General features: G+C 34.5%; 1 pseudogene; it reads left to right on the top strand.

Annotated features, from left to right (window-relative positions):
* The window catches only part of LOC125823345 (uncharacterized), a 61,748-nt pseudogene that overhangs the window by 3,490 nt on the left and 30,901 nt on the right, over window positions 1-27,357 (top strand).

Below are 27,357 nucleotides of genomic sequence, written 5' to 3'. Positions count from 1 at the left end.
GGTATGTATTCTCCTTACTTGATTTACTAGTCCTAAGAATGATTGTAATTTCTTTTTGTGTCTAGTTGTTCATTTGAGTAATTATTTTTTTGTATATGTGTTTGCATTTTTTATTCCGTTTTTATCAATTTGTATTCCTAAGAATTCTATTTGATTTTTCATTATATCAGCTTTCTTTTTACTTAGACTTATACCCTGAATATTCTATGATGTTGTATAAATTTTTCTAATAATCTTATATGTTCATCTTGTGTCTTAGGAATATAAATAATATATCATCGTCACTACACAATTTTCTATTTGTTTAAAGTAATTATCCATAAAGGTGTTGATATCTACCTGGTGCGTTTTTTATCTCCAAATGGTAATACATTCCATTCATAAAATCCTTGTGGTACAGTGAATGCTGTTAGTTTTTTAGATTCTTCTTCTAGTTTTAAGTGATAAAATCCTGATTTACAATCAAATTTGCTTAAAATAATTATATCCTTGTATTTGTCTTATCTTTTAGTATTTATTTGGTATCGGATAATTATATGTTTTAGTTTTTGCATTTAAATTCTATAATCAATAACCCATTCTGCTTTTTCGTCTTTTTTGTTCACTATGTTTATTTACCGGATAAATCCGTCGGGCTTGTATGCTTACTATTGCTTTCTTGTATATATCATTTTCTAGTAATTCATCTATATTAATCTTAAATTTCGTTAAATCATTAAAATTATACTTTAATGGTTTTTGGGTTATTATACTGTTATTATCCAATTACTCAATTTTACTTTTGTTTTATGTTTTTCCCATCCTTGTAAAGGATCCTCACTATTAATTAATTCTAATTATCTTGAATTATTTTTTACTTATCTATAGAGAATATATTAATTCTATTTTAGGGTCTTCTTTTTATATTTTCTAATTTTTGTGTAATTTTTTCACTTCCTTTTATCCATTCTGTTTTTTTTTCGTTTTTTATTATTTACTCTTTTTGCTCCTATTTTTTGTTTACACGGTGTTGTGAACCCACCAGTGTGTTTTTGTTATATATGTGGGTATTAATTTTTCTAAAAAATGGCATTCCTAATAGCATATCTTTTGTAGTTAATTCAAAGTTATATATTTTTCTTCTAGTTAATATCTTATCCCATATTTGTACTTTTATATTTTTTGCCTTATATGTGATCATGCTTCCTTCATTATTAAATCCCGTTACTACTATCGGTGTTTTTTAATTTTTCCATTTATCTTCTGGTAAACAATTGTATTTACATATATTAGCTTCTGCTCCCGTATCTATCATTGGTGTATAAATATCGATTGTAAATATCCTTCTATTATTATCTTTGCAAGTATATATTTTCATATTTTCATTTTCATATTTTTATCATACCAAAGTCCTTTTTATTATTACTCTTTTATTTTCATAATTTATTGTTAACTGTTTGTCTTTTAGATTATATGGTTTTACTTGTTCCAACCATTTTTATTCCTAAAATGATATTTTCATTTCCTTGATATATTTTGAATTTTATTACTATTGGTACTCCTCCGATGAATATTTCCTTTTCTGTAGTTTCTTCGGTATACATTAATGCTTTTTGGTAGTTCGGAGCATGATTGTTCAATAGTTATTATTTATCTTTCGTAACTAATTCTCTGTAATATAGTTTTCTTCTCGTCCTGTTATCTATTAATATTAAATATTTTCGTTGTTCCATTATTCCCGTTATGTAGTATGATGTGGTTTTATATCTTCTTCTATTGATTTTTGTGGGGTTTTATCTATTCTCCTGAGGTACTCATTTTTGATGATATTTGGGGTATCTCATTGTTTATCCTTTTCGATGTGCTTAGTCTTTCTTTTACTATTTCTAAATCTTCTTCTATATCAATTTCATTATAACTATAATCGTTTTTATCTATGACTGTAACTATTCTTTAAAAGGGATCTTCTATTTTTTATTTTATCTATTTTATTTTTTGCTGTTATTTTATGTTTTGTTGTTAGAACATATTAAGTTTTTACATCTAGCTGTAAATATTTTACTTCCTGGGGCTAGTTCTATCCCTGACATTCGCCAGTATAATACTAGTGATTTATCTATATTCCTGTCATTTATTGCTACTGAGTAGTTAGCACTTATTTATAAACTTAAATTTTTGGTATATGAGGTTTACCTCTTACAGCACTTATTATACTTTTTTCTATGGGTTGTATAATTCTATCATGCGCTAAGTATATTTCTATGGATGTATCTATTCCTTCTCTAAAACATACTTTTATTAATATTTTTGTTCCTCCTAAATGTACATATTTAATTGGATTTTTAGCCTTAATATCTTGTATTTCTTTATTTATTATTCTTTTATTTATTATTGGTATTTCGGACTTTCCTTTAGTGTATTTGCAATCTATGATATGTTCTCTTTGACTTACTACATAATATTCTTCTTTTTGTCGTTTAAACCAGTTTCTTACTGTTGGTATTTCGAATATTTTTGCTACGCTTAGGTCTAATTCTTTTCCTTTTATTTGTTCAAATATACTATTATCAAATATTATTTTCTGTTCTAAATATTCTTCGTCTTGATGTTCTTCTTTATTTATTGTTTGTATATCTGCTTCAGTCATTTGTTATATTATAGAATTCATTTTCTATTTCTATGTCATTATCTATTTCATTTTCCGATAATTCATATATACTATCATTGTAATGACCCTAAAGGTCATTTTTGGAAATTTTCATAAAATGACTGTTTTACCCCTCCTGAAGTTGCCCGAGTCCTAATTGTTGTATTTTCGAAGTTGGTTTGAAGGAAAATTGATGAAAAGTTGAGTTTTTAAGAGTTAAAGTTTGGTTAAAAGTGCTACTTCGAGTCATTTGGAGTTTGGATTGATTTCTGTCGATTCCAGCAGTTTTAGAATGTCGAAACGGTCTATGAGAATTACGGAGTCGAATTTGGAGTTAAAACGAAGATTTGAGGTCCTAAGTTGCTAAAATTGTGAAATTTTGATCAAGATTGACTTTGGTCAACAAACGAGGTTCCGGTGCTCGAAATGGAATTCGAGGGCACCGTTGGATTCAGGGGTGATTCTAAGTCTAGAATGAGTCTTGGTTGAATTTTTAGAGCCCCGAGTGCGTTTCGAGTTTTTGAGCCTAAAGTTAGTTTCTTGACGCCTTATCGGATACGGGTCAAGGAGACCTCGAATTCAAATTCCGACGATTCATTGAGTCCGAAATGTCATTTTCAAGCTAGTAGCATATTTGGTTTGTGTTCGGGAAGTGCCAAATGAGTTTTGGGTGAGCTTTTAAGCTTCTTGGATGCTTTGACACTATTTCAGCAAATTGTGGCAACTAAAGGGTTCATTATTAGTTTTAAAGGTCGAAAAATTATTCGAAGGTTCTGAAATTTTGAGCATGAATTATAGGACTTATCTGCAAATTTTGGTGCATTTTCGCTAACCCGAGATTGGACTTTTATCGCAAATAGAAATAATTGTTTACCGAGTAGAAATGATATTTGATTGGGCAAACGAGCATGAAATTGAGCTCCGATTGAACGAGCAGGTCGTATCATTATTTAAGACATTTACAAAAAGAATCGGGTCATTTTACTATCGTATGAGGAAATTACGGTCTTTTTAGTGAAAGATTAACTGCTGTTTTTTGGTGCATAACAACCATGTACTTTATAAAAATCTCAGACTGTGTTCATTTGGTATTTTGAGCATATCGGGAGTTCTAGAGATCGAATGGAGTGATTCTTACGGGTTTCTTCTTGAATTAATATGAGGGTTAGTATTCAATCTTCAATTCGACATTTTCTCATAATTTCTTTATCTGTTTTTTTTTCCCTATCCATAAATCTCTTGGGAAAAATTGGGGTTTTATCGATTTGGACTCCCTTTTTGATGAAAAAGGTATATTTACGATCCTTATGTTATGGGTAAACTGATTTTAACATAAAATTATTGATTCATCGATTATTTTCATCATATTAACCGCGTACAATTTGGACTTTCCCGGTAAAGTTAAGTTTGATAAATCAAGAATTTCAAGGTCGATCCTAACTCCGTTTTTGATGAGATTTCATATTTGAACTTATCTAAGCATGGTAAGAGTTTTTCAAGAGACATTTCATTTTCGAGTCGGGGTTTCGGATCCGAATATTTTAGGCTTCTTCAAGAACGTGGATTTTCCTTCAAATTGAGTTTGTGAATTGATTTCAACTCCGTTTTCAAATTGGTTTTCACCATTAGCTTCCAAATACTTTAAGGATCATTTTACATAAGAAATTTCCAGATTTGGGTATCGTTTTCCGGTATGAGACTTTTGGACCGTTTTGCCCTTTTTCCCTAAATTTCTTGATTTTGGTGTCATTGGACTCGAATTGTGATTGTGATTAATTTTTGAATATATTATCGTGATCCGATTATACCGGAAAGGAAAGGCTCAAGTCAAGTAACTTTTGGAGTTCGTTTTAAGGCAAGTGACTTCCAAACTTTGTAAAACTCTTAGACTACGCATTACTACTTTCCTAATTGTGTTGGGAGTAATGGGGATTGAGGATGAGTTTTATTTGTTGAGTGAAATTGTTGTAAATGAAGATGGGGAATAAAACGAGCTAAATATGTTATATGTGACTTGAATTTGTTGAATAAGTCATGTGATAACTGATATTGAGGGGGTAGAAGAGCATGAGTAGGATATGATTGATACAGACATTGTGATTGAGACAGGTGATGTGTAATGCTAAGATGTGATCGTGATATGGTTGTGATTGAGACATGTGATGTGTAATACTATGATGTGGTCGTGATATGGTTGTGATTGAGACAGGTGATGTGTAATACTATGATGTGGTCGTGATATGGTTGTGATTGAGACAGATGATGTGTAATACTATGATGTGATCGTGATATGATTGTGATTGATGACATGTGCATATTCATTATTCATCCCATGTGTGAACTATCTATTGCATGAGTTTGAGACATTGATATGAGGATGGATGGATATGAGACACAGTTGAGACTAGCTCCGCCTAGAATATATGAGATGGACTAGCTTCGGCTAGCGATTTGGATGCCGATGGTATCCGGTTCCGGCGGTGATACATGGTCCATGTGTGGCCCCCATGGGTTCTGATTTGAGTATTCAGCGCGGACTGATTACGTCAACAGATGTGTATCGTAGGACAAACATGCATCACGACTACATGACATCATTATTGCATTTTGGATCGCATTTGCCTTATCTTTGTCTGTGATGTGTGGATTGTATCGGTTTACCCTTCTTATGTGGAATTTGATCTACTTGCTCTTATTTGTTGATCTGAGGTTGATGAGAATATACTGTTGGTTCTGGATGTTGAATATGATCTGTTTAGTATAGGTTGGTTGGTTTGCTGCTAGATTGAAGTTTCGGTGGTTCGGTTGGGTTTGAAATGAGTTGTTTGTAGCTGCTAGTTTTGCTTAGTTTAGAGTTACTTGCGAGTACCTGTGGTTTTCGGTACTCACCCTTGCTTCTACACAATTGTGTAGGTTGACAGCTCTCTAAGATTCGGCTTAGTATTTTCTTTAGCAGATTGAGCTTCGGGACATACTCGAGAGGTAGCGGTTCAATCCAGACGTGCCCTTGAGTTATCTTTACTTTCAGTTTTGTTCTATTCGAGAACTATACTCTGAGACTTGTATATTTTTATTTGAATTCTGTATTTAGAGGTTTGTACATGTGACAACCAATTCTGGGTAGTGTTGAGTCTTAATTAAAGTCTTCCGCTTATTTATTATCTTTTATTCTCGTATTTCTACTTCTCTATCGTTGTGGTTGGGTTAGGCTGACTGTCCGGTGGGAAATGGACACGTGCCATCACATCCGAATTTGGGGTGTGACAAAATGGTATCAGAGCCCCAGGTTCATAGTCTCACGTGTACAAGCCAAGTCTAAGTAGCATTTCGAGGATCGATACGGAGACGTCTGTACTTATCTTCGAGAGGCTATGGTGACTTTTAGAAAAGATCTTTATTACTTGATTCTCTATCGTGCGTCCTTGGTCCGATCTAATTCTTATCACTTCACTCTGTTCTCTCTCTCATTGTAATGACTCGTGGTTGGTCCTGCGTGGGTGCGAGTTTAGGTGTCATCGCGTGATTTTAGTGTTAGATCTTGTTTTGATGCGGAGGTGATAGGCTTGTGGAAAGGAAGTGTGATCAGACATGGAATTCTCTTCGAACGAGTGAGTAAGGTTGTGGCCAAGGGATGTGTTTTGAGTTTATGTATTGGAAGATGAACATTTATTAAGAGACTTCAGGAACGTCTTAGTTCTCCGGTCATTTATTCAACAACGAGAATAGTGCTTGTGTGACTTATACGACGGAAGTGGCTAGACAATGAAGAATGATGTAAGTAAGAGAATGACTATGTTGAGAGTGCTGCGACTTTGGAAACTACAGTTTGTGAAGTTCGTCATAAGGGAATAGATTGCGTAGTATATTATGATGATGAAGTTGCACCAACCAAAATCAGAAGTTCTACGGTGTTTTTATAGTGTGGGTGTATATCATTACAGGGTCATTGTACGGCGACTACGACGGTACCCGTGTTATCTTGGTTAGGGTTATGGGCTATGTTGCTTCTGCCATCATCGGGCTTACGAAATTGTGCATATCATTTTCGGCCGGAGCTGAAGTGCTTTGGTAATGTTTTGCAACTATTTAATGAGTGTAAATGAACAGGTTGTTTGAGTACGACCTTCTCAATGGATCTGATGTCTTCTAGTGGTGGATTTAGCGGTTGTTCATGATGTGGTACTAGTGATATATGGAAGCGGAGAAATCTGAGTTGTCAGCTGTTTCACCTAATCGGGTCAGAAGGTTGATGTTGCATTCTCGATTGAGAAATCAAGTGGTTGCTACTATGAACGCTTGAGTTAAACATTAATTATAAGGAAAGTTATAGTGGTGGATCGAGTGAATCGATCCTGTCTTGTTTCTAGGACAAGGTACGACCCTTGGGTGGTCATGATTATATTGGGAACTAATGACTTCATGATGAGTCAAAAGAAATGGGCAACAATAAGCCATGGATGAAGAAAGTTTTAACAAGTATACTCGTGTAAAGGCAATTAAGGATTTTAGCGAGAAGGTACGATTAAAAAGGAATCGGGTTGGTTTTGTCAAGATGTGGGTTGCAAGGTAAGAGATGATTGGTTGTATCAACTTTTTAGCCATTGGAAGGACTTTTGCATGGTTTGAGTTGTAGCAGTTAAATACTTGTGATTGTAGAAGAGTTCGATGAAGTTTCATTGGAGAAGTTTGACTTAAGGTAAAAGGTAATATGCGGTGGATGTTTGGCCAAGAAACTATAATGATAAATGATTTACGGGAAGAACAAGAGTCTTGCGCGATGGATATAAGTTAAGATATGTGAAGGAATGAGACATCACGTGTAGATCCTTAGTTTGAAGTTGAGGATTGTGTAAATTTCTGCTTTTATGTTAGATATGACAATGCAAGGTGGATTGGTTCAGCACAAATGTATGATGTGTTATCAGCTACTTTCTGAACACTTGGTATTGGTGTTGGTGGTAAACGTTGATGTATGAGGAATTCTGCAGTTTTTGAATTGGTTTGAATTGTTCAGCTTATGGTAGGTGGCTTATGAGTGTCCAACCGGAAGGACTTATAGCTCTACATGGTTATTGAGGATTTTGAACTGGGTTGATAACTCTATTTATGGAATTATCCAGACTGTTGTAACGTGTTACATAGATCCTTGATATGGTAAATAGAGGTTGTGTTCTCATAGTATACGAATTATTGGAGTGACCAAGAACTGCTTCAAGTTTCGGCATGAGATATATGATGGTTTGAATAATAGTTGAAGCTGGGTAAGTAAAGGATCGCGTGTAATCATATTGGTCGTGATTCAATAGTTCTATCTCAATGAAAAGGTACTATGACATTTAGAACTTGGATTATTAACGATTGGGTGAGACCATATCGATCGTGGAATGCTTCAATGGAAGGAGGAAGGACCATAATTCAAAATTTTGGAAGCAACGATCTGTTTCTAAGAATGACTGGATACTAGTGGCCGTCTGAGGGTAAAGTAACTGGCCGGTGTGACTATGATGTTCTGGTAGTATTGATATTGTTGGCTTTAATTGATTATTGTAAAGAGTATGAGAAAAATGGATAAATTGAGTATGTCTATGATTGTTATGAGGCGACTGGACTGATTGTGAAGTCAGACGAATGGGAAGGTGTGTTATGGACATCGTGGAAGGGATATCTTGGGTTGTTCAATTTCAGTTTTGTATATTCTTATGTGACCACTACCTCATTTAGATATGGTTTTGGATTATGATTCTTTGTCTATGTTCAGACGTGTTTTTACTTTTGTGGGTGGATGCCTAGTGGTGAATCAGATGGACCGATTCATGCTCTCTTGGCAGAATAGAATACTTGTGTGGGTGGGCCGATTCAGAGATAGTGGGTTCGATGTGGTATTGGGTGGTGGAAGGTTTCAGAAGTTCTATAAGTGTCATCTTGCTTTTGGAAAGGTATAGAGAGGCTACCGTATGTGGCTACAGTATTTGGCTATTTTGGTATTTATCTGCCCCTGTATGCATGGTTCAGCTAGGTGTGGTTCGATGCTTAGGTGGCCCGTGGGCCTAGTTCTTCCGTTGCTGGAGTTGTCTACAATTATGGATCCTACTTCAGTGTTTTGGTGGCATCCTTAGAGGTTTTATATGCTTGGTGGGTCGATCATCAGTTAGGATACTTGATCATTTCTATCTGTGGGTTAGATAAGCGTGATAATTCCAAGATGGGTGCTCGATGGATATGCATCAGATTAGTATGACTCAGACTTGTGGAAATGTGGTAATGAGAATGGGATTTTTTCTAGAGTCGGTGATGGTTCGTGTGTTGTTAGAGCTTGGTGACTGATTTAGGTTCATCCTTGATTTTTCTGTGGTTATTGATTCCGAAAATTTCTCTCGTGGTTACATGATTAGGGGTTTGTCATGGTAAATATGTTGTAGTTTTGAGATCTTAGATTCAGATTCAGTCTTTGAGTTAGTCGGTGGTTGAAATAACCCTTTGAGGGTTAAATTGTCAAGATTGATTTGGGAATCCTTTTATGATTTTTGGGATAAGGTTTAAGAATGGGTTCGTTGGGAGTAGTAATTATTGAGTTCAGAAATTTCACCTCGGGGTGATAGCGTCGAGTATTTTTTTGTCTTCTTCTACTTTATGTTCGAGGACGAACATGATTTTTAGTGGTGAATAATATAATGACTCTAAAGGTCATTTTTGGAAATTTTCATAAAATGACCGTTTTACCCCTCCTGATAGTTGCCCCGAGTCCTAATTGTTTTATTTTCGAAGTTGGTTTGAAGGAAAATTGATGAAAAGTTGAGTTTTTAAGAGTTAAAGTTTGGTTAAAAGTGCTATTTCGAGTCATTTGGAGTTTCGAGACTCGAATCAGATTTCCGTCGATTCCAGCAGTTTTAGAATGTTGAAACAGGTCTATGAGAATTTACGGAGTCGAATTTGGAGTTAAAACGAAGATTTGAGGTCCTAAGTTGCAAAATTGTGAAATTTTGATCAAAAGTTGACTTTGGTGAACAAATGAGGTTCCGGTGCTCGAAATGGAATTCCGAGGGCACTGTTGGATTCAGGGGGTGATTCTAAGTCTAGAATGAGTCTTGGTTGAATTTTTAGAGTCCCCGAGTGCGTTTCGAGTTTTTGAGCCTAAAGTTAGTTTTTGACGCCTTATCGGATACCGGGTCAAGGAGACCTCGAATTCAAATTCCGACGATTTCATTGAGTCCAAATGTCATTTTCAAGCTAGTAGCATATTTGGTTTGTGTTCGGGAAGTGTCAAATGAGTTTTGGGTGAGCTTTTAAGTTTCTTGGATGCTTTGATACTATTTCAGCAAATTGTGACAACTAAAGGGTCATTATTAGTTTTAAAGGTCAAAAAATTATTCCGAAGGTTCTGAAACTTTGAGCATGAATTATAGGACTTATCTGCAAATTTTGGTGCATTTTCGCTAACCCTAGATTGGACTTTTATCGCAAATAAGAAATAATTGTTTACCGAGTAGAAATGATATTTGACTGGGCAACGAGCATGAAATTGAGCTCCGATTGAACGAGCAGGTCCGTATCATTATTTAAGACATTTACAAAAAGAATCGGGTCATTTCACTATCGTATGAGGAAATTACGGCCTTTTTAGTAAAGATTAACTGATGTTTTTCTGGTGCATAACAACCATGTACTGTTATAAAAATCTCAGATTGTGTTCATTTGATATTTTGAGCATATCGGGAGTTCTAGAGATCGGAATGGAGTGATTCTTACGGGTTTCTTCTTGAATTAATATGAGGGTTAGTATTCAATCTTCAATTCGACATTTTCTCATAATTTCTTTATCTATTTTTTTTTCCCTATCCGTAAATCTCTTGGGAAAAATTGGGGTTTTATCGATTTGGACTCCCTTTTTGATGAAAAAGGTATATTTACGATCCTTATGTTATGGGTAAACTGATTTTAACACAAAATTATTGATTCATCGATTATTTTCATCATATTAACCGCGTACAAGTTGGACTTTCCCGATAAAGTTAAAGTTTGATAAATTGAGAATTTCAAGGTCAATCTTAACTCCGTTTTTGATGAAATTTCATATTTGAACTTATCTAAGCATGGGTAAGATGTTTTTCAAGAGATATTTTATTTTCGAGTCGGGGTTTCGGATCCGAATATTTTAGACTTCTTCAAGAACGTGGATTTTCCTTCAAATTGAGTTTGTGAATTGATTTCAACTCCGTTTTCAAATTGGTTTTCACCATTAGCTTCCAAATACTTTAAGGATCATTTTACATCAAAAATTTCCAGATTTGGGTATCGTTTTCCGGTATGAGACTTTTGGACCATTTTGCCCTTTTTCCCTAAATTTCTTGATTTTGGTGTCATTGGACTCGAATTGTGATTGTGAATAATTGTTTGAATAGATTTTCGTGATCCGGATTATACTCGGAAAGGAAAGACTCAAGTCAAGTAACTTTTGGAGTTTGTTTTAAGGCAAGTGGCTTCCAAACTTTGTAAAACTCTTAGACTACGCATGACTACTTTCCTAATTGTGTTGGGAGTAATGGGGATTGAGGATGGGTTTTATTTGTTGATTGAAATTGTTGTAAATGAAATATGGGGAATAAAACGAGCTAAATGTGTTATATGTGACTTGAATTTGTTGAATAAGTCATGTGATAACTGATATTGAGGGGATAGAAGAGCATGAGTAGGCTATGATTGATACAGACATTGATGTTGAGACAGATGATGTGTAATACTATGATGTGCTCGTGATATGGTTGTGATTGAGACAGGTGATGTGTAATACTATGATGTGGCCGTGACTTGGTTGTGATTGAGACAGGTGATGTGTAATACTATGATGTGGTCATGATATGGTTGTGATTGAGACAAATGATGTGTAATACTATGATGTGATCGTGATATGATTGTGATTGATGACATGTGCATATTCATTATTTACCTCATGTGTAAACTATCTGTTAGATGAGTTCTGAGACACTGATATGAGGATGGATGGCTATGAGATACAGTTGAGACTAGCTCCGGCTAGAGATATATGAGATGGACTAGCTCCGGCTAATGATTTGGATGCTGATGGGATCTGGTTCCGGCGGTGATACATGGTCCATGTGTGCCCCCATGGGTTCTGATTTGAGTATTCAGTGCGGACTGATTACGTCAACAGATGTGTATCGTATGACAGACATGCATCACGACTACATGACATTATTATCGCATTTTGCATCGCATTTGCCTTATCTTTTTCTGTGATGTGTGGATTGTATCGGTTTACCCTTCTTATGTGGAATTTGATCTACTTGCTCTTATTTGTTGATCTGAGGTTGATGAGGATATACTGTTGGTTCTGGCTGTTGAATATGATCTGTTTAGTATAGGTTGGTTGGTTTGCTTCTAGATTGAAGTTTCGGTGGTTCGGTTGGGATTGAAAGGAGTTGTTTGTAGCTGCTAGTTTTGCTTAGTTTAGAGTTACTTGCGAGTGCCTGTGGTTTTCAGTACTCACCCTTTCTTCTACACAATTGTGTAGGTTGACAACTCTCTCTCAGATTCGGCTTAGTAGTTTCTTTAGCAGATTGAGCTTCGGGACATACTCGAGAGGTAGCGGTTCATTCCAGACGTGCCCTTGAGTTATCTTTACTTTCAGTTTTGTTCTATTCGAGAACTATACTCTGAGACTTGTATATTTTTATTCGAATTCTGTATTTAGAGGTTTGTACATGTGACAACCAAATTCTGGGTAGTGTTGAGTCTTAATTAAAGTCTTCCGCTTATTTATTATCTTTTATTCTCGTATTTCTACTTCTCTATCGTTGTGGTTGGGTTAGGCTGACGTGTCCGGTGGGAAATGGACACGTGCCATCACATCCGGATTTGGGGTGTGACAATCATTGCTTTCTAATTCATAATCTACGTATTCTATTTGTGTATATTTTTCATCGTCTATTATTTTTTCTGATATTTGTTTTTTCTTTGGATCTTTAGGTAATTTACAATCTCTAGCTATATGTCCTAATTTTCCACAATTATAACAAGTACATTCCGTTAGTTTTCTTTTTGGTCTATATGATCTTTTGGTTTTGTAATTTTTTACATAGTACCTTCTTCTTGGTTTTTTATATATATATTTTGATCTGTATTTTTTATTATATTTCTTTTTATTTTTATAATACCTATCCGTACAACCAAATTGAGGTGTTGTCTTATTTTTGCAACATGCCAAGGTTTTTACTAATATTTTTTCCATTTTTATTTCTTCTTTATGTTTTTCACATAGTTCCATAAACCATCGTTATAAGAATTTTATTCTAGCTCCTAAGGTATCTGTTAATTCTGCTTCATTCCAACTTTTTATTACTTTTGAATTAAAAGGTTCTGATAATTTTGTAAAATATAATTTTCTTATTTCTTTACTTTCTTCTATGCTATATGTTCCTTTATAATAATATTCTCTAAATGCACATGTATATTCATCTATGTAACACATATTACATATTGCTAATTTTGTCATTAGATTCCGATTTATGATTTTTTCTTTATTTTGTTTTTCTACTTATGTTGTCATACTACTAAATTCATTTCTTATAGCTATTTCATATTTATATAATATTTCCATGGTTGTAGTGGCTATTCCACCATCAAATTTTTTATTATTTCTTAAAGTTGTTAAGCTTTCATTTGTTAAATTTTGTAGCCATAATTTTACTATTCCTATAAGTGTTCTTTCTATGTATCCTGGTGCCTCTGTTATTACTATCTTGTTATCTATTAATTGTTTTTATATGTATCCTACCCATAATTGGATTGTTTTATTTATGTCTGCTACACAGTCTAAATCTAAAAATTCATGTTGTCCAGTTATTGGTTTAGGCGTCCATTTTTTATTTAATCTTTTATCCCATGTAGTTTTTTCTTTATCATATTGTTCATAATTTTCATTATAATATTTTGGATTAAAATTTTTTGGGTTTTTTACTCCTGATGTGCTAGGTTTTTCGTCCATGTCTACGTCTTCTGTATTTACTTCTAAATTCTTTGTATTATCTATGTTTGCTAAAAGTCCCGTATATGTTTCGCTTGTTTCCGAATGTTGTTCTAGATCATCATCGTTTATTTCATCAACTCTTATTTCGGGTAGATTATCTTGGTTGTTTTCTTCTTTTTCTCCTAATTCATCTTGTAATTGCAATTTTTCTTTAAATTTAATTATCTCATTAGCTAATTTTGTTTTTTGTTCTTTTTCTTTTTGTTTAATTTCATACATTTCTTTTAATATTGCTAGCTCTTTTTCTAGCTCTATTATTTTAGTGTATTTTACTTCTTCTAATTGTTGTACTTCATTTTTTGCTTGTTGTTTTATTTTTTCAATTTTCGTTTTTCTATCTATTTCTTCATTTTCTTTTGTTATTCTTACCATAGCAGTTAAACTATCTTCTAGTTTTACCATTTATTTTTCTAACATTAAACTTATATTGTCACCTATTTTCTTATATCTTCTTCCTAGATTAGAAAATATTATCTTTATTTTTAATCCGTCATAATTTTCATATGTTTTTTCATCTATTGTGTATTCTTCTTTATTCATTTATAAATTATGTTGTAGTTTATATTCTAAGTTATTTATTTGTATTTCTAGATATAAAATAGTTTTTCTTTGTGCTACTATAGATTTGTGACAAATTCCTGCGAATATATTATTGTTAAGTCTATTTTGCCTATGTTCTAATTCTTGTCGTTTTTCTATAATTATTTCATTAAGTTTTTGTCTATATTCGTTATTCTTGTTATTCATTGTATTTTTAAATATTGAATATATTTATATTCTATTTTAGATATATTATTTATTAATTGATCTAATTTTTCATTATCAGCCTTTGTGATATTGAGTTGTTTATATTCTGGATATAATTTATTTAATTTTCTTCTTATTTTTCTTAATTTTTTACTCGTATGTTTCTTACCATGTTTCTTATTATCCATAGCAATCTAGCTATAAAATCTTACGTCAAATTTAAACAAATAACACATAATCTTAAAATGAAATACAAAAGGAAAGTGTAGTACCTTTGTTGAGCGTCGACTTAAAAGCTCGAGTTGACGAACTTGTCCGGGTTCCACCTTTTCTCATTGAATGAAAATGTAAGGAAGGAAAAAGAATTTAAACTATGGACCAAAATTTTTATGACTTAGATTGGCATATTTTTCATTATTTAAGCCTCCAACTCCAAAAGTTGTGGCTCACCAGATGGTCTTCCGGTGACTTCGCCAAGGGTCCAACTCAGTGATGGGAGATATTTAGCCTACAAACAGGGTGGTGTTGCCAAGGAGAAGCCAAAGCACAACGCCATTATTGTTCATGGCTTCGATAGTTCCAAAGACTTGATGTTCCCAATATCCGAAGTATGAAAACTTTTATAACTCCATATTCAGCGTATTCAATTTAGTATCTATTATGTATGTTATGTCCAACTCCGCTTGCACCTGCAATGCGGTTGAAAATCAGGAAAATCTTGTTGAGTCCAATCTTTAGCGTTGGACTCATCAAAAAAATTCTGATTTTCAATCATATTGCAGGTACAATCGAACTTGGAGATAACATATATACATCATAGATACTAAACTGAATACGCTAAATATGGAGTTTTAAAAGTTTTCATGCTTGGGATATCGGCAACATCAAGTCGTTGGAACTATCAAAGCCATGAGCAATAATGATCTTGTGCTTTGCCTTCTCCTTGGCAACACCACCCTCTTTGTAAGCTACATATCTCCCATCACTGAGTTGGACCCTTGGCGAAGTCATAGGAGGACCACCTGGTGAGCCACACATATTTGGAGGGGAAGGCTTAAGTAATGTCAAATAAGCCCATCCGAGCATTCCAAGATCATGATATTGAATCCAAGGGATCTTCTCTTCTAGAGAACGATTGAGTTTGCGTGCAATAATTTTGTCATATTGTCCTTGCCAAAGCTGGACTGAACCTTCGTTATCTGGAAAAAGGAATTTTTATATCCGTTGAAGCAAAGTCCCAATTTCCAAACCAACTATCAGGTCCCGATGCAAACATTGCATTCAAACTCGACTTGATGTCGTAACTTCTCCTGCACAAAGACATAGTTCCAGAATTATGACAATCATAATGGTAAGCAAACACTAGCTATGTTAGTGCAGTATTAGATGTCTTTGGGGGCGGAAAAATTACACTATATGTACAAGGTAAAAAAAGAGGTAAAATATAGGTACATCAATGGCAATGAACAAGAATTGACGAAATAATTCCATTTGATTGCTATGAAAATAGGAAACTTATATTTCTCATTCACAAACCCATCTTTGTTTATGCTAATAACTCTCAGTTTGGTCCTACTTTTGGTTTATTTTGTTACTAAAAAGGGAGGAGGAAACTCAGTATCGACTATGTTCGTTCTCTGTGTTGGGTGGCTTTACGCTATCGATAGAGGAAGTCGATATGTGAGATGGACAAAGTTGGCTTCATCTAATGCTTTCTCTCATCTTGTGAAGAATGTGTTTTAGTCCTTTTCCCTATATCTTGTTATGTATATAGTAGATATTGACACGTTTTAAATTCACAATGATAGTTATTGTGAAACCATCCTTAGGCAACTTTTAACTAGTTAAAAGTTGAGTCTAGAGCAACACTAATGTTGTCTCTGCGTGACCTATAGGTCACGTGGAAGAAACCACTAATGCTTGAACTAGAGTAAGTTGTCTACACCACGTTCGTTATAAGATGCGGCCCTTTCACGAACTTTGCTAACGTGGGATGTTATGTGCACCTTGCTTCCCTTTTGCATGTATTTGTGGACAAGATGGTAACTTGCAAGAAACTTAAGTGCATCAACATTTGTATTAAATACTAGGTATGGGAACCCGTGCCAGTACAGACTCAATATATGTTACTCTCTCATTCTCAACTTAGAGATACAGATGTAATTTGGAGAATCGTCCAAATTTTTGTATGGCTTTTAAATATTTTATTTTGTTAATTATTATGATCTATAGTACTTTTTACATAATTTTCAAATAATACATATTACTCCCTATATCCTAATTTATGTGGCATAGATATGATTTAAAGAATCAACCAATTATTTTATTTGTTTTTCAAATATTTCAAGTTCTTAATTATTGAGATTTATAGGGCTTTTTACGTCAATTTCAAATAACCTTTATTACTTCTTTTGTCCCGGTATGTGGCACCAATAGAATTTTGAGAGTCAACCAAATTGTTTATGTCTTTTAAAATTTAAATATTTCAAATAGTTAATTAATGTGATTTGTAGATGTTTTTATATGTAATTTGCAAATATCCAGAAAGAATTTAAAAAAGTTAAACAAATTTAAACAAAAAAATATAAAAATTACATAAATGACCTTGGCTAAAAGTAGGCATGTCGACCAAGAAGAGTCTACTCCTAGACTTCTCTATATAGTAGTACTAAGGTGAAAATTTACTATTTATCTACTCTTTCAGCCAAGGTTCTCTTTGTTCTTTTTCAGAATGCATTAACCGAATGAATCAAAGTTTCATGCTCAATTTTGAATTAGAAACATTAAAAATAATGAATTGACGTCGATTATAGTACATTGAAACATACAATCCAGTAATAGTTTTCTTAAAATTCCGCATTACCTTATGGGAGTGTCACATTGATACTGTGACACAAGCATATGAATCATGGATTGCCTAATATGAATATTCATGTTATTTATAAACTTGCAAAAATGTAAGCTGTGAGAAATTATAGAGTTAATTTTCTCCAATATAGAGATACTCTATATTTGAAGATTAAAATAGAGAATTTGGGATTTTTTTTCGGGAAAAACACTTTATTGCATTACTTTAAAATATGTTTTAGATATCCATAAGACATCATTGCATCAGTTACAACACAACATGGGAAGGCAGAATCCCAAGAAATTATATTTATACATGAAATAGAAAATTTGGCTAGATTATGAGCTAACATATTCCATGTTCGAGGAATATATATAATCTTGATTTCTTCGAAAGACTTCATCAATCGCCAGACATCATTGCAAATGGTCTCTATTTCCCAAGATGACATCAAATTCTTTTGCAACATTTGTATAACATTGTTTGCAATTGACAATATGTAAACCTTTGACCAACCTTTTTATAGTGCTCTTTCCACAGCTTCCCCAATTGCTAGAGCTTCAACAGTTATGACCCTCCCTACAAATTTAATAAGGGTACCAAAGACATGAAGCAAATGACTACAGCTATCCATAGCTACCATTCCAATGCTTACCTTTCCTTTCTCCCTTTGTAGACCTGCATCTGTGAAAACAACATCTGATCTTAGGCGTATTTATATGCCTAGAAATCTAATAATGCCCATATTTAAGCTAAGTTTGAATTCAATGTGTGTTTATTCATAGTCATATCGAATATTTTGGTTATATATGAGCTAACCAATATGATTAGTGGTGTAGGTGAGGTTAAAGGGAGAAACGAGCACTAAAATGGACATTGGGGAGCACAAAAGATCCGAGTCGAAAAGAAGCAAGGAAGAAAAAGGAAGGAAAGAATTCCAAGGCATAGTCGTATCCTCTCCGTGTCGCAGAGAGGGATTTTAATTTGGGTTCGGCAGATTCGAATTGAGGCAGAGTGGTCCGTGTCAAGACCGCGTCACGGAGAAGGGAAAAGATTATCATAATGAAATATGAGAAGCCCACCGCGTTGCGCCCCTGAGTGCCAGATTTGGCCATTTCGACTTTAGTATGAATAGTTTAATATTTTATTTTATTAAAACATTCTTTTCCTGGTTTTTGAAGAATGACGACTTGAAGAGCGATTGCATCATTTTTTAGGGTTCTTTCGTAAACTCTTTTACTTTCGATATTTCTATGATACTTAAACATTGTTTGATCGAATCTATTGTTATGTGTAGCTAAATACCCTAGTTCTAGGGATGTGGCTAAAGGATGATTGTAATCTATTGAGTTTTTATTGTGTTAATATTGATTATCATATGAATCTTTCTTATATTCTTGCTTTTCGTATTTCGTGCCTGATCACCATTGAAATAAACATATTGTCCGAATTGAACTCGGGGGAGGAATAAGAGGATATAATGTGTGGCATAAGGAACATGATTTTCTCTTAATAACTAGGATTAATTTGTATCTAGGATAGGGATATACCTAGAAACCATACTTGGTCACTATACAGGAAGAAATCGTAATGCTCAATATTTGGTCCAGCCTATCCCAACTCAACGATGTAGTTAGGTTGTCATTTATCGTAGGCGATTAGAGGTCGGGAGATCATAATCATACATTTAACCATGTGATCATTGATTCGGTAGTTGATTAACACCCATTTAAACAATATAGTTACATGAATCCTGATAAGAGTTGCAGCCCTGGACTTTACCAAATCATTGTTTGAAAACCTTGAAATTGAATCGTTGTTGTTACATTTTGTTTAACTCTTAGAATTATAAGATAAATCATTATTGAAATCTTGATAACTCTTGTGCTAAGCTAAAAGTTTTGGAGAAATTATTTGATTCTAATCGTAAGTCCCTGTGGGTACGATACCCATCTCTTTAGAAGAGCCACTTTAATACTTGAACGACCACGTGCGCTTACGTGTGCAATTTGAGCGCAATAAGTTTATGGCGCCGCCGTCGGGGACTTTAGAATTAGGAATTATTTGATTTTTTTTACTTTTGAAGTTAAAAAGCAACTGTTGACAACTTGATCTTAGCAATTCATTGTTGCAGGTTGTACTAAAATTTTAAATTGGACGACAGTCAAGGATTGGTATCGCCTCTAACTGAATCGGAAAGATTCGTTCACTACCGGAGAAGACAAAGAATACTCACTTACCCAGTCCTTCTTGTTGATAGTGAACCAAGATCTCCAGTAGCAAAAGTTACGCAAGATTAACCTGCAGTGATGGTTGCAATGAAGGTAAGAGACGTGGCAATCCCACGTACCACCAATGTGACATCATACATTCAGAAACCAGCAGCTGGTGGAAGGTTTGAACTGAAGCAGAGTATGGTGCAAACAAACTAATGGGCAGTTCACTGGTCTATCAAACGAGGATCCAACAGTCCACATCCAAAACTTCCTCGAGATCAGTGATACTGACACTCCAACTGGAGTAAATGAGGATTACATGAGGCTCACTTTATTTCCCTTTTCTCTGCTTGGGAAAGCAAAAATATGGTTAAAATCTGAGCCCGCTAACTCTATCACCTCCTGGAATGATCTTGCGCAGAAGTTCCTTATCAGATTTTCCTATCTGGTAAAATAACTAAGTTAAGGAGTGACATCCTAAGTTCCCGACAGAAAGGAGGAGAGAACTTGTACCAAGCTTGGGACAGGTTTAAATCGATGTGGATAAGTTGTCCACATCATCATCAATCTAATGAGGTGTTGGTACATACCTTCATTGAAGGATTGGAGCCTAACACGAAAATTTTACTTGATTTAGTTGCAGGTGGTCAGGCTTTGGAGAAGACTTATGCTGAACTATTCACCTTGCTGTACAGGATCTCACAAGGTAACCCCGAATGAAATGGAAGAGGGGTGAAACCTGTGATACAGAAAACTACAGGTATGCTGGAAGTAGATACAATGACTGTCTTAACTGCACAAATTGTTGCGTTGCAAAATATGATGAACACCCACTTCAACAATCGATCATTGGGACAACAATCAGCTCAGGTGAATGTAGTCCAACAACCACCAACTTGGTGCAAAATTTGTGGAGGTGGTGATCATAGTGCAGAGGTATGTGGTGTAAACCCGAATTCTATAAATTTTGTAGGGAATGCACAATGAGGAGGAGGCCAACAAAACTATGGAAATTCTTACAATCCAAGTTGGTGTAACCACTCAAACTTTTCTTTGGGTGGTAATCAAAATTAGGCCCAAGGCCAAAATCAGTATAGACCCCAAGGAAAGGGGTATCAACCACAGGTCCAACGGGAGCTGCCAAATAAGCAGTCTAGTAGCATGATCATGGAGGAGTTGTTGAAGAAGATTACGGTTGTTCAAGCCCAGTTAGTTGTTGATGTGAGAAACAATCAATTAGCTATGTAGAATCTGGAGAAACAATTAGGGTAGTTTGCTAGTGCCCAGAACTCACGATCGCAAGGAGGTTTTTCGGGAAACACTAATCCAAATCCCAAGCAGGTAAACGTGGTAGGTATACGCAGTGGTTCACAGTTAGAGGAGTTAGCTCCTAAGAAAAGAAATATTGAATCTGTGAGTAAAGAGAGTGAGCCTAAGGAGAGCGAAGTTGTTGCACAAGAAGAAATAGTGCAACCAATAGTGAAACCACCTCCTCCACTCCCTCAAAAGTTCAAGAAAAAGAAGGATGACGAATGTTTGTTAAGTTTCTCTCTCTTTTGAAATAAATTCACATTAACTTGCCATTTGTTGATATTTTGCAGGGTATACCCAGGTATGCTAAATATGTAAAGGAGATTGTGGCAAACAAAAGGAGGCTGACTGAATATGAGACAATTGCACTTACTGAAGAGTGCAGCTCCCGAATCCAAAATAGGTTACCCACCAAATTGAAAGATCTGGGTAGCTTTACGTTTCAAATCACTATAAGGCAAAGCATTCATGCGCGAGGATAGTGTAATCTTAGAGCTAGCATAAATCTGATGCCAACTTCGTTATCTAAAAAGCTGGGGTTGGGTAGTCCTAAACCTACTACCATCATCTTATAGTTGGCTGATAGATCTATTGCTAGGCCTGAGGGTGTTGTAGGGGATGTCTTTGATATTAAAAGTAGACTTTGTTGTGTTGAATTTTGATCCAGATCCTGAGGTCCCATTCATATTGGGAAGACTTTTCTTGGCTACTGGGCATGCTATGATAGATGTAGCAGCTGGGCAACTCACTATGCGGCCACATGATAAAGTGGAGGTGTTCGATGTATACAAGGAATTGAAGCTCCCAACTGTATATGAAGAGTTGTCTACGATAACTGTGATATATCTTGAGGCAGAGGCTCGATATATTGCGTCCAAGGACCCGTTAGAGCGAGTGCTAGTAGGAGATGATATCTATGTAGATGCGAAGGCGTAGGAAATAGTATAATTTCTTGATATGGCACTTGTAGGTACATTAGGAGTCGATGGGAGCCTTTAAATAGGGTGTTGGGTCCTCCACCCAAGCCCTCCATTGAAGAAGCACCCGAGCTAGAGTTAAAAGCATTGCCAGCCCACCTCATGTATTAATTCTTGGGTGAGAATAAGACCTTACCAGTTATTTTATCTGCAGCATTATTTGATTCTCAGGTGGAAGCAACATTAATTATCTTGAGGAAGAGAAAAACAGCCTTGGATTGGCAAATGTCTGACATCCATGGAATCAGTCGTGCGTTGTGCATGCATAAAATTTACATGGAAGAAGGGCATAAGTCGAGTGCACAGCATAAACGGAGACTGAATATAATGATGAATGATGTGGTGAGGAAAGAGGTGATCAAGTGGTTATATGCAGTGATCGTGTACCCCATATCAAATAGTAAATGGGTGAGTCCAGTACAATGTGTGCCCAAGAAGGGCGGAATGACGGTGGTAACCAATGAAAAGAATGAATTGATCCCCACAAGAACAGTGACTAGGTGGTGTATCTGCATGAACTACAGAAAGTTGAATGATGCCACTACAAATGACCATTACCCGGTGCCTTTTATTGATCAGATGTTGGATAGATGGGCGGGTCAGAAATATTATTGTTTCCTAGATGGCTACTCAGGGTACAATCAGATTGTTATTGCACTAGAGGACCAGGAGAAGACTACCTTCACTTGTCCGTATAGCACTTACGCGTTCAAGCGCATGCCATTCAGATTATGCAATGCACGGGCGACATTTCAGAAATGCATGATAGAAATCTTCCATGATATAATGGAGGATTTTGTTTAGGTGTTCATGGACGACTTCTCGGTGTTTGGTGAGTCTTTTGAACTTTGTTTAACTAATCTTGACAAGGTTCTTTCTAGGTGAGAAGAAATAAATCCTGTGTTAAACTGGGAGAAATTTCACTTCTTAGTTTGAGAGGGATTGTGTTGGGACACAAAATCTCCAAGAATGGACTGGAAGTTGACAAAGCTAAAGTGGTGGTTATTTAGAAGTTGCCACCACCCATCACAATGAAGGGAATTAGGAGTTTCCTCAGACATGTTGGGTTCTATAGGAGATTCATCAAGGAATTCTCTAAGACTGCAAGACCCATGTGCAGCTTGTTAGAAAAAGAGATGAAATTTGTCTTTGATGAGAAGTGTTTGCAGGCATTTGAGTTGTTAAAGAAGAAGTTGATAGAAGCTCCTATTTTGATTGCTCCAAATTGGAAGCTTCCATTTGAGCTTATATGTGATACCAATGATATAGCAGTTGGGGCAGTGTTTGGGCAGCGAAAAGATAAGATGTTTCATTCCATCTACTATGCTAGCAAGAACTTGATGCAGCTTAATCGAATTATACAATCACTAAGAAAGAGATGTTGGCATTAGTGTTTGCATTTGATAAGTTCAGGTCATATTTGGTAGGAACCAAGGTTGTAGTGTACTTTGATCATGATGCAATCCGGTATTTGTTTAATAAGAAGGATGCCAAGCCGAGGCTAATTAGATGGATCCTTCTATTGCAAGAGTTGGATCTAGAGATAAAACATAGGAGGGGAACTGAGAACCAATTAGATGATCATATGTCCAGATTGGAGGACTCATCTCCTGTGAAGAATGAAGGGCAGATTCGCGAAGAGTTTCCTGATGAGTAATTTCTTGCCTTGGACCTTGCTCAGGTGCCTTGGTATGCTGACATTGTCAATTTTCTGGTAAGTGGTTTATTTTCACCTGGGGCCTCAACACATCAAAAACAGAAGCTGAAGTATGATGCACACTTCTAAATATAGGATGAGCCCTTCTTATTCAAGCAGGGACCTGATCAGATGGTGCGAAGGTGTGTAGTCGAACAAGAAGCAGTGCAAGTGTTGGAGAGTTGTCACTCTTCACCATATGGTGGACATCACAGGGGCGAACGTACTGCGCATAAGGTATTGCAATCTGGTTTCTTTTTTTTTGTGTTGCATTGTTTTATCAATCTTGAATTTGTAACACTTTTTTTCTTCTTCTGAGATTTGATAATTTAGAAATTTTATTCAATTCTATGATACTTCCTCTTGTTACTGTTGTATCAAATAAGTAGATTTTACTTGGGAAAATTGAAAAGTGCAAAAATAGTTGTGGTTTTTTGATAATACGTTTGTTTTTTATTTGCAAGGAAAGAGAAATATTACAAAAATATGTTCGTTAAAATTTTATTATATTTAATATATATATTTCATCCAGTCTCAATCAAAAACATATCCCAGGGGAAAGGTTTCACTCTTTCTCCCCAAACTTTTTTATCTTGTACAAAATTTATAATCATTTACCCTGAATCTAGTCTATAAAACCAAAAAAAGGGTGGGGTCAACTATAGAAGGGAAGGTCACAATAACTAAAATATAAAAAACCTAGGTCTAGAAAAAAAAGAATGGAGAAGATGAGTTTGAGGTTTTGAGAGAGTTTAGAGGTTTCCGATCAATCTTTGATTAGAAATCCAATGTCGCTTTTTTGTTTGATTTGCAGAGACATTTGAGGTTTAAGGTCGATCTTATTCTCATTTTTCCAATATCTCCTTTATTAAAAATATATAAAAATTATTTCTTTGTGTGTGAATGTGAAATCTTATTTTTACAACTGAGTTGTTAATTAAAAAATCAGTTAATCGCTTCATATGACCTATGAAAAAAAACTCTATTTTTTTTAATTGAAATTTTGTCGGCCCTTTTATTAATAACTCTAATGAAAAAATAAATATAAAAGAAAAATTCATTTAGGCCTAAAGCCCAAATCAAAGCACCATTACATGGATATAGGAGACCAGCCCACCCAGTCCGCTCCCTCTCCTTTAAATATCTCCCTTAAGATTAGGGTTTTTATTTCCCCCCCACACTCTTCATTTTCCCAAACGGCCTCCACACCTACACAATGTTTGCACTGTGGTTGAACAAGAAACTCCACCTCCTCATTTTACATATCATCAATGTTTTTAAGTTGATCATCCTGCTTCCTTGGCCATCAGGTAACAATACAAAGTATTCTTTTCTCTGTGTTTTTCTATTTTTGTTGTTTCGTGTAATTGACCTTTTTGCCCTTAGTTGTGCTCTCTGGTACAATGGCTTGTGCTCTTGATGTTTTGTAAATGGAAACAATCTACGGGATGAAAAAGAAATTTGTTAATTGTTTCATTTATAAAAAAAATTGGCATTCTTAATTATTATTATTTTTTATAAAAATGAAGAAGTGTTTGTTGTGTTGATATGGTTATTACCAATGGGTGTTAAAGTTGGATTTAAAAATTGTTTTTGAAGCTTGAGATGAAAAAGCTTTGCTCCTGAGTTCACTTTCTTACATTGAGCTTCATCATGTTTAGTGATTATTTATGGAGATAAAATTTTGAAGTAAAGTTAGTCAAATTTTTGAGTTTAAGTTTGACGTGTTGTCTGATTTAATTCATGTTTAGGTTGGCTTCTCTGTTTGCAATGATCTGAGAAATAAAAAGAGTTAGATCTTGATTTGTTTAAATTGATTTATCATTGAAGAGATAAGTCTTGAATAAAACTTAATTTATTTCACAAATTAGAGATCTCTTTGGTTGTAAAGCATATATACTATTGTATTCCATTTGGGTTCGGGGGTGTAATTTCAAAGCATGGATAGTATTTTTTGGGGCCAAGACCAATGTTTTAGGCCCTATTAATAAATGTGAGAAGAGTTATATATGATACGATTCTCCTATTTTTGATGATGTAAAATTGTGTAAATACTTGGAAAATGTAAAAGATTTGAGTCAATCTTATGTCTAGCGTAGAATAGATTCCCTTATGTTTGACGTTTTTATTATTTTTTGTTTAAATAGATGAGAAATGTGAAAAATATTGTCTCTCATGTCTAATTGTTTGAAGAATGTTCATTTATTTTATTGAATATTAAAATATATTTTTAGTTTTTTAGATAGATATATGCTAGGTTTAGGTAGAAATAGAGGGATTTGATTAAGACCTCTCTTTTGTTCTCCTCTTATCAGATGAAAAGGAGGTTTCCTAAAAATTCTACGTTATAGATCAGGAATCCAAAAAATGTTATAAAAAATACAAACACAAAAAATTAAAAGAAAGGAACGACTGAGCCAAGAAAGAATTATTGAAGTTCTTAATTTGATCAAGAAGTGCTCTGACAGTTCTTGTCATACAAAAAAAGGAAATTCAAGATGCACATCTACTTAAACTTGGGAGATCCCTAAAATTATTCCTTTTTAGTTTATTTTATTGCTTTCATAGGCTATTTAGATGGATAAAGATCTAGATAACATAGATCGATTCAATCATTTATTCAAAAAAAGTCATACCATAACGGTAATACAATTGATCAATTCAATATAACATAAATGAAACTTTTCGGAACAGTTCTAATTATCAATAATCAGTTTTTCATCAATTATTCTTTAGTTATTTTGATACTTTTTTGTAGAGACGTACGTCAAAATTTAATAATATTACTAGCATTCTTATTTGTTTGATAAAGATTATCAAATACTATTTTAGTTACTTGTTTAATATATATTTGTGATATTTTTATACTTATATTAGTTGAAGTGGGTTCATGTACTTCTTTTATATGAAAATAAGGAATGACTGGTTAATTAATCTAGAGACTATCTCAACTATTTAGTTTTATCTTCATGCATTACATTATGAGGATACTTTAATAACTTTTCTACTTTTGTTAAGACAAGAATGAGAGTTCACCAAAGAAAACATCTAAGATATTGTAGGTTTTGTTTTATCTCCTTAATTTCTATAATTGAAATAGAAAATATTAATATGTTGTTCAAATTTATAAACATATTTTAAAAATCCATGAAAAGTACTGTAATTCACAGTAATTAACAACTCAAAACATTTTAAAAGTATTTGAAAAGATTATGATCAGAAAGAATATTCCTTGAATGTCCAACTTAGTAGTAACTAAGAAAAACAACGTATTTAATCCTATCTTCATGTATGTAAGGAAAACATTATAAAAATCAAAGATTTTCTTCTCTCCTTAATTTTCATTGTTGATAACTAAGCATTCCAAATGTTCCCTCACTCACACTCACCTTTTCTTGCTTCTTCTGCAGATTAATAGAACCACCTTGCGTTTTATTATTAAATTGGCTACCAAACTATGCAATCTGCTTGATGTTCATATCTCCGAGAAGTTGATGCTGATGTCATGGTAGTTCCTTCGACATTGGGTGTACATGATTTGCAGGGTATGCATCAGTTAGAGAACCATATTTTATCAAAGGCATCTTCTCGGGTAACATGATTATAATTCATCTGTGAGACCCTTTCCATGGATGGGATGGAAACATATGCAACTTGAGAGGTGCATCGACTTATTGAGGTTGATTGGTGTGGTTTTAAAGTTCACACATCATATTATTAGTGGCACATCGTGAGTCCAATACACCTCATAATTATGTCGATGCACCATGGATAATATCCATGAAAAAGGTTTCACATATGAAATATAATCATGTTACTATGAAGTTGTCTTCAAGAGAATATAGTCTAACTGATGCATACTCTACAAAAAATGTCCATCCAAGAATACCCC

Source organism: Solanum verrucosum, unplaced genomic scaffold, assembly GCF_900185275.1.
Source record: "Solanum verrucosum unplaced genomic scaffold, falcon-dt-bn FXZP01000214.1, whole genome shotgun sequence".
Lineage (NCBI taxonomy): Eukaryota > Viridiplantae > Streptophyta > Magnoliopsida > Solanales > Solanaceae > Solanum > Solanum verrucosum.
This window is presented reverse-complemented; position numbering and strand designations above follow the sequence as displayed.